The following is a 7144-nucleotide window of genomic DNA, read 5'->3' as shown; positions in this document are numbered from 1 at the left end:
TCTTCGAGCTGACTTCCAAAATGATGATAGTCCCCACAAGTGCCAAGCCCAGCACATGTGACACTGCAAGATCGTAATGGAGAAAGACACCATTGAGCCAGATAGATATCATGCCGGTTGTACCCCTTTCTATTCTGGTTGGTTGGAAGATAATTGGGCTGGTCTGGGCAAGCCAGGGTTCGTTCAAGGCCACAGAATTATAGATGAAAAGACCGAGGCGCAAGTCAAATACAACCAACTGCGCAAAAGGATCCGTGAATGCGAGAGTGAACACCGCGAGATACAAGAGTCCAACAATAAGCTGATTGAGGAATGGAAAGACATGGCTATCAGTTCCAACAAAAGGCTAGGATACTTGGAGCGAGGCATAGTAGAACTAGAGGGAAAATTTCTCAAAAGGGTTGAAGACTGTCAAAAGGCTGAAGGGACCGAAGGTGGACATCTAGNCAAGCAATTAAGGTTCAAGTCGGGTATACGATCTCTCGGTTTAACCCTTTAATTGGGGCTATCAATTCTCTTGAGTACGCCCCAGTTCCTTGTTGGACTAATTTTAGAGACTTATGCTCTTTTTCTCAAGAAGAGCAAAAGTCAACTAAACACAAACTAGTGTTTGCAACCACTAATTTAGCAATAAAACATGAAATTAGCCCAAATATCAAACACCCATAGTCAATCAAGCCCTAAAAGGAAGAAAGATGAAGGTGAATCATCTAATCTCCAAACCAAGACGCTAAAGGAGTTAACTCTTACGGTAAAACGAATTGAGGCAGTAAAGTTGTCCTCGAAACCGCTTGCAGGGTTTGTAGCCCAAAATCATTTGCAGAATGTGGCACTCCCTACAAAGCGAACACATGAAGGTTTTGATCCTAACGCTTACAAGCTATTTGCAAAATCTGGATACAATCCTAATAAGTCGTCAAAGTTAGGGAAGCTACCATCAGAAGCTGCAACGAGACAACCACGTGAAGGTTTGGGATACAATCAACCGTCACCAGTGCGCATCTCCATAAGAAGGGCGGGTAGCAATTATATCACTATAAAAGACAAATCTGCCGCTTCTAACAAGCCTTCTGTCTTTGATCGACTTGGAAAATCACCTGTGAGGACCTCCGTGTTTGAAAGATTGGGTCCATTAAAGAAGGGGAACAAGTTCTAGAGAAATTTTCAAAGCATAAGAACACGCCTCGCCCAAAATCAAGAAAATCTCTAAGGATTTCCAAAGTTTTGTTCCTTCTAGAATGAGGCGAAAAACAAAACTTGTGGTTTCATGTAAAGAAGTACTAAAGGTAACGCCATATACTGTGGTCTACACTAAGGAGCGTGACGAAGATGAAGAAAGTGTGGGTTCTTCGTATCATGTTACTGTACAAGGCGAGAATGGTGTTCCATCTTCAATGGAGGATAATGCAGAACTGGATGATGTTTCACCATGTTATCACATATCCTTCAACGATGGGAACCCTCAAGAAGATGAAGATGCGAAAGACGCTCCACCCGAACTTGAAGAAGGAGTGAAGATGACAACTGATGCCTTAAAAGAAGTTAACCTTGGCACCGATGAGGAACCAAGACCCACCTACCTAAGTGCTTTACTAGAAACTGATGAAGAGAGCACTTATATTGAGTTACTCAAGGAGTTCAGGGATGTCTTTGCTTGGAGTTACAAAGAGATGTCTGGCTTGGACCCGAAAGTAGCAGTCCATCACCTTGCAGTCAAAAATGGTGCTCGCCCTGTTAAACAAGCTCAAAGGCGCTTTTATGCCGGACTTGGTTCCCCTGATTGAAACTGAAGTTAACAAAATCATTGAAGCTGGATTTATTAGGGAAGTTAAATACCCAACATGGATTTCAAGTATTATCCCTATAAGGAAGAAGAATGGCCAGATTCGAGTATGCGTTGACTTCAGGGTTCTCAATAATGCGTGTCCCAAAGATGAATTCCCGCTTCCTATTCCAGAGCTGATGATCGATTCTACTACTGGTTACGAGGCAATGTCTTTCATGGATGGTTCGTCGGGCTATAACCAAATTCGTATGGCACCAAAAGATGAAGAGCTTACTGCGTTCCGCACCCCCAAAGGTATTTATTGCTACAAGGTAATGCCTTTTGGCTTGAAGAACGCTGGTGCTACTTACCAAAGGGCTATGCAAAATATTTTTGACGATATTCTCCACAAGAATGTCGAATGCTATGTTGACGACTTGGTGGTAAAATCAAGAGAGAAGGGCGACCACTTGAAAGACTTGAGAATCGTGTTTGAGTTGCTCCGGAGGTACCAACTTAGGATGAATCCATTGAAATGCGCCTTTGGAGTTACTTCCGGGAAGTTCCTTGGTTTCATTGTTCGACATCGAGGGATTGAAATTGATCAAGCCAAAATAGATGCAATCTTGAAAATGCCTGAGCCTTTGAATATTCATGAATTGAAAAGTCTACAAGAAAAGTTAGCATACCTTAGGAGATTCATCTCAAACCTAGCTGGGAGGTGCCAGCCATTCAGCCGCCTTATGAAGAAAGGTGTCCCTTGATTGAGGCCAACCCTGCACTACTATTGTGTAGCGAGAGAGGTCGAAGCAACTTTTACCCGATTTAGGGTCAGGATCGATTTCCACAGGGAGCTAGATATTGGAGTTGGGTGTCTATCTAAAGTGGAGTTGTGTATTTGCTCCAAATTGCACTTCTACACATTTTTGGTTTTAATTATGATTCTAATTTAATAAACTACAATGCTCAATTAAACTAAAATAAGCTAGTATTAAACTATTGCGAGTTGTTCAAATGATTAAAAGGCACTAGGGTAGTGACTTTCACCTAGGTGGTCAATTGACGGACTCTTGAGTCTAAAGCTAGATTGACACATTTGGGGAGTATGATATAACCATTGCTCGATTCTACTCACTCTATACCTCTCGGTAGTTTGAGTGATTTTGCCCGAATTGACTTTCTCAAGACCAATTGGGTATGCAAATTTGCACAAGCAATTAAGGTTCAAGTCGGGTATTACGATCTCTCGGTTTAACCCTTTAATTGGGGCTATCAATTCTCTTGAGTACGCCCCAGTTCCTTGTTGGACTAATTTTAGAGACTTAGGCTCTTTTTCTCAAGAAGAGCAAAAGTCAACTAAACACAAACTAGTGTTTGCAACCACTAATTTAGCAATAAAACATGAAATTAGTCCAAATATCAAACACCCATAGTCAATCAAGCCCTAAAATACAAGACCCATCAATTACCCACACTAGGGTTGAGCCACAACCCTAACTGATGGGTCTAGCTACTCATCATTAGAGAGAAAAACAAACAGAATAGATGAAGATGAACTCATAAAAATTAATTACTAAGAAGAACTTGAAGATTCAATGGTAAAATTAAGCTAAAATTACTCAAAATAGCAAAATAACCCAAGTCACGAGTGCAGCTCTACGTACAAAACTATCTGATTACCTAAAAATGGGAAAAGAATCTATTTATACTAGGCTAAAAATCTCGGACAAAAATACCCCTGCGGGGCTAGTGCGGACCGCACAAAATCACGTGCGGCCGCACTAGGGCTCTTGACTTGAATTTCCAGCTCTCTGAACTTGGGCAATGCGGACCGCACAAAGTCTAGTGCGGCCACGGTGGCTTCTAATGCGGTCCGCATGAAATGGAGCGCGGACCGCATTGGGCTTCAAACTTGAAATTGGCAACTCTCTAAACCTTCTTTTTGCGGACCGCACTAAATCGAGTGCGGCTGCATTAATCCCAGTGCGGACCGCACAAAACCTCGTGCAGTCGCATTGCCTTAGTGCCTGAATAGCAGCCTCTCTGAACCTCACTTGTGCGGACCGCACAGAATGGTGTGCGGCCGCATTAGCCCTGTTTTGCCTGAGCTTTGTCTTGTCTTGGTACTTGTGCAAGTTTCACTCCTTTTTGAGCTTATCTTTGACACCTTGTCACCTTGTTGATCAAACCTACAATCAAGCACAACTTGTGAGCCTTTGGGACTATTTTGTACACATTTCTAATCAAAACTTGAGCATGAAGGAGTGTAAAATGCGTCATATTTCCTAGTTATCAACTCCCCCAAACTTAAGCTTTTGCTTGTCCTCAAGCAAACAAAATAAGACCCACCCATTGAGATAAAATCCAAGAAAATTCAGCTATCCTAAAGTGACCTCATCTAGCATCAATTGGGACTAACAATTGCCCTCAATACAAATGAATCATTAACAACATTTACTCTTTCAAACACCATGGATTAAGTGCGACACAAGAGCATCAAGAGTTGACTCGACACATCAAAGAACTCTTTCTATTACTTTTGGTCATTGTGGAACCCAAACTCACACATCCTCAGCTCTCCCTAAGCAAACCTCACCTTTAGAATACTGGCACTCAGAACGAGGTTAATGGAAATTCATTTATCTCTCAAAAAAGAAAAGTCACAAGTCCGGCTCTAAGTACCATATGCTTGCTTGCCACTTATGTGAGTCACCACTAATATAAGCTTCATTCAACTAGAGATCATATAGGTCTTTTGTGGAGTCATGGTGAAGGCTTTTGGTTCTGGGTGGGCAATGTTTGTTCTAAGTAGGTTCCATCTTCCCTTAAGCACTTCTTTTGTTTCATTTTGGCACAAATTCACTTGACTTTTTGAGTCTTTTAACTTCTTTCAAGTGGTTAGAGAGACACACTGTCACTCTTTCTTATACATTTCAAATCTTTTCTCCTTGCTCAATTTTCCACACCTTTCATTCTTTGCTTTTCTTGAATCCCTTTTATTTATTTCCACATTGAGTATTCTTTTTGCCTTTTTGCTTTTCTTTCTTTTTCATTGCCTTTTCTTTTCTTCATTTTCTACTCTTTACCACTTTGTTGCAATCCTCGTCTCTCCCCCCAAACTTATACTTTTGCCATGTGCTAAGGAAAGATCGGGTGCCAAGAGAGGGTATCTTTTAGAACGGGTAAAGGCTTGTATCATGGTTCTTGAAGGGAAAAAGGTTTAAGGCTCAAAAGGGTTGACTAGGGATTTTATCTTTGGTAGGCTATGGAAGTGTTCAAGCTATCATTTAGATCAAGGAGAGCCTATAATCATGTCTCAAGTCAAAATTCACTTAGGATTTTGCCTCACAAACATTCAGGGCAAATTGTAGACCAATGGCTCAGGACTTGGACTTGCAATGCAATTTCTCACCACACACGCTGTGGGATTGCTAAAGACACAGAGTCGGGGGCCCACAACGACCTTAGATAAGATTTGAGCACACAATGGTCCCGAAAAACAACTTGATAATTATCGGTCAACACAAGAGTCTCAAGGTCACGACTTTCACCATCCTAAACACAACAATTTGTTTTTGACCATGAGATCAAAGGCAAATGTGCTAGGCCCAAGTGAAGCTTTGCTTGAGGAACCCTTAACCACTAACTACTAAAAACAAAAAGAAAAACGGACTCAAACCCTTAAGAAGGTTGTCATGCCATCTATCATTGGGAAGAGCCACCCGGTTCACACAAATTCACCTTTGGAAAGAACCGCGGCATTAAGAAAACCAAAGGCTTATTGCAAACGTTCAAAACAAGAAGCTACGAACATAACTAAGAAGCTACGGAAAAGAAAAAGTGCGGAAAGTAGAATGAATATGTACAAGAGGGGTTTTTTAATCAAATATACAATACGGGGATAGATATGTACAATGTAACATAACTTTTATATACAGACCGAAAGTGAAAAGTACGAAAAATGTAATGAAGTACCCAAAATTATACACATACCAAAGATGAAAAATAGAGAAAGCATAAAATCTGTTAAATATATACAGTCATCCATATCAATTCAAAGTAGGGCCTACCCCTCAAATGAAAGCTGGCAATGTCCTCAATGCCAACTAAGCAAAATAAGCACCAAAAATAGAGGAAAAATGATATAAAGACTCCTTATGGCCCGCTTGTCTACATGGGATCCTGAGTGGTTCCTGGGTCCTCAATATGCTCGGGAACCTCAGACTGGTTCCCTATGACCTGCTGGTCTGCTGCTGGAACCTGGGCCTGGACCTGGACAGGCTCCTGGGCTGCATCCTGTGGCTGACTGGAGGAAGCCTCCGGTGGGTCCTCCAACTGGATGACTGCATCGTCTGCACGGGGAATCACCCTCTGCCTCGTGGGAGGCCTCTCTGACTACACTGGCTGGGGATGGGCTGCTGGCACAGGGTCCTGGAACAGTAAATCCAAAGGCAGATGATCTGCCTTCAATCTATCAACCTCAACCCTCAACTCCTTCACGGGCTCCTTGGAAGCCCGAGTCTTTCTCATCTTCTTGGCCTCCTTAGCAAGGTCCTTGAGGGCTTTCCCATGAGCATCCATAGCTTCCGTAAGCTTCTTCTGAGTATCAAGGATTTTCTGCTGATTTTCTAGAATCTCCTTGAGGGCATCCTCAATAGACTGTGGGACATGCGGTGGTGGAGGTGCCGACCGAGCTGCTACTATAGTGGTAAGGATAGACAACTTGGATGAAGCTGTCTGCATCTAGTTGTTGATGCTGAGAAGAGCCTGGCTTAGTCGGTGTGCAGTCACTGGGTAGGCCTGGAAGGCAGTATGTCTGGAGCTGCTGAAGTGGATGGACTAGGGGGAATGTGTGCTGATGTGGAAGCAAGCTCAATAGGAGCCACTACCACAACTGGCTCTTCAGACTGGCCAGTTAGAGCAGTGGTTGTTTCCTTGTAGTTCTTGCTTTTCGGGTTGTCATCACCCTGCATGCTATACCATGAGAACGGGGCTTTTGCTTTTACCTTGACATCAAATGGCCTCTTTTCAACCTTGAGGTCTCTGAAGTACATGGTCAAGAAGCTGGGGAAGGGGTAGTTTCCGTCACCCTCACTGACTACCTGTGTGATTACCCGAGACATTACATTCCCGACATTAATCGGGTACCCCGGCATGATCGATGCCACCGAAACTGCCCGGTGAAGAGGGAGGGAGTTGTCATGAGTAGTGGGGTCCAATCTGCTGCATACAAATGTTTCCTACCCCTTGGCCTCAAAGTTCAAACTTCTCAAAATTTTTACTCCCGCATTCAGCCAATCGGGGGTGGTACCTGGGATTGCCAGATACTGTGCTAACCAAGGACGGACCTCCTCACCTAATTCCATCTTCGCCAGTACA

The sequence above is a fragment of the Nicotiana attenuata genome, unplaced genomic scaffold (assembly GCF_001879085.1).
Source record: "Nicotiana attenuata strain UT unplaced genomic scaffold, NIATTr2, whole genome shotgun sequence".
NCBI classification, from domain to species: domain Eukaryota; kingdom Viridiplantae; phylum Streptophyta; class Magnoliopsida; order Solanales; family Solanaceae; genus Nicotiana; species Nicotiana attenuata.
This window is presented reverse-complemented; position numbering follows the sequence as displayed.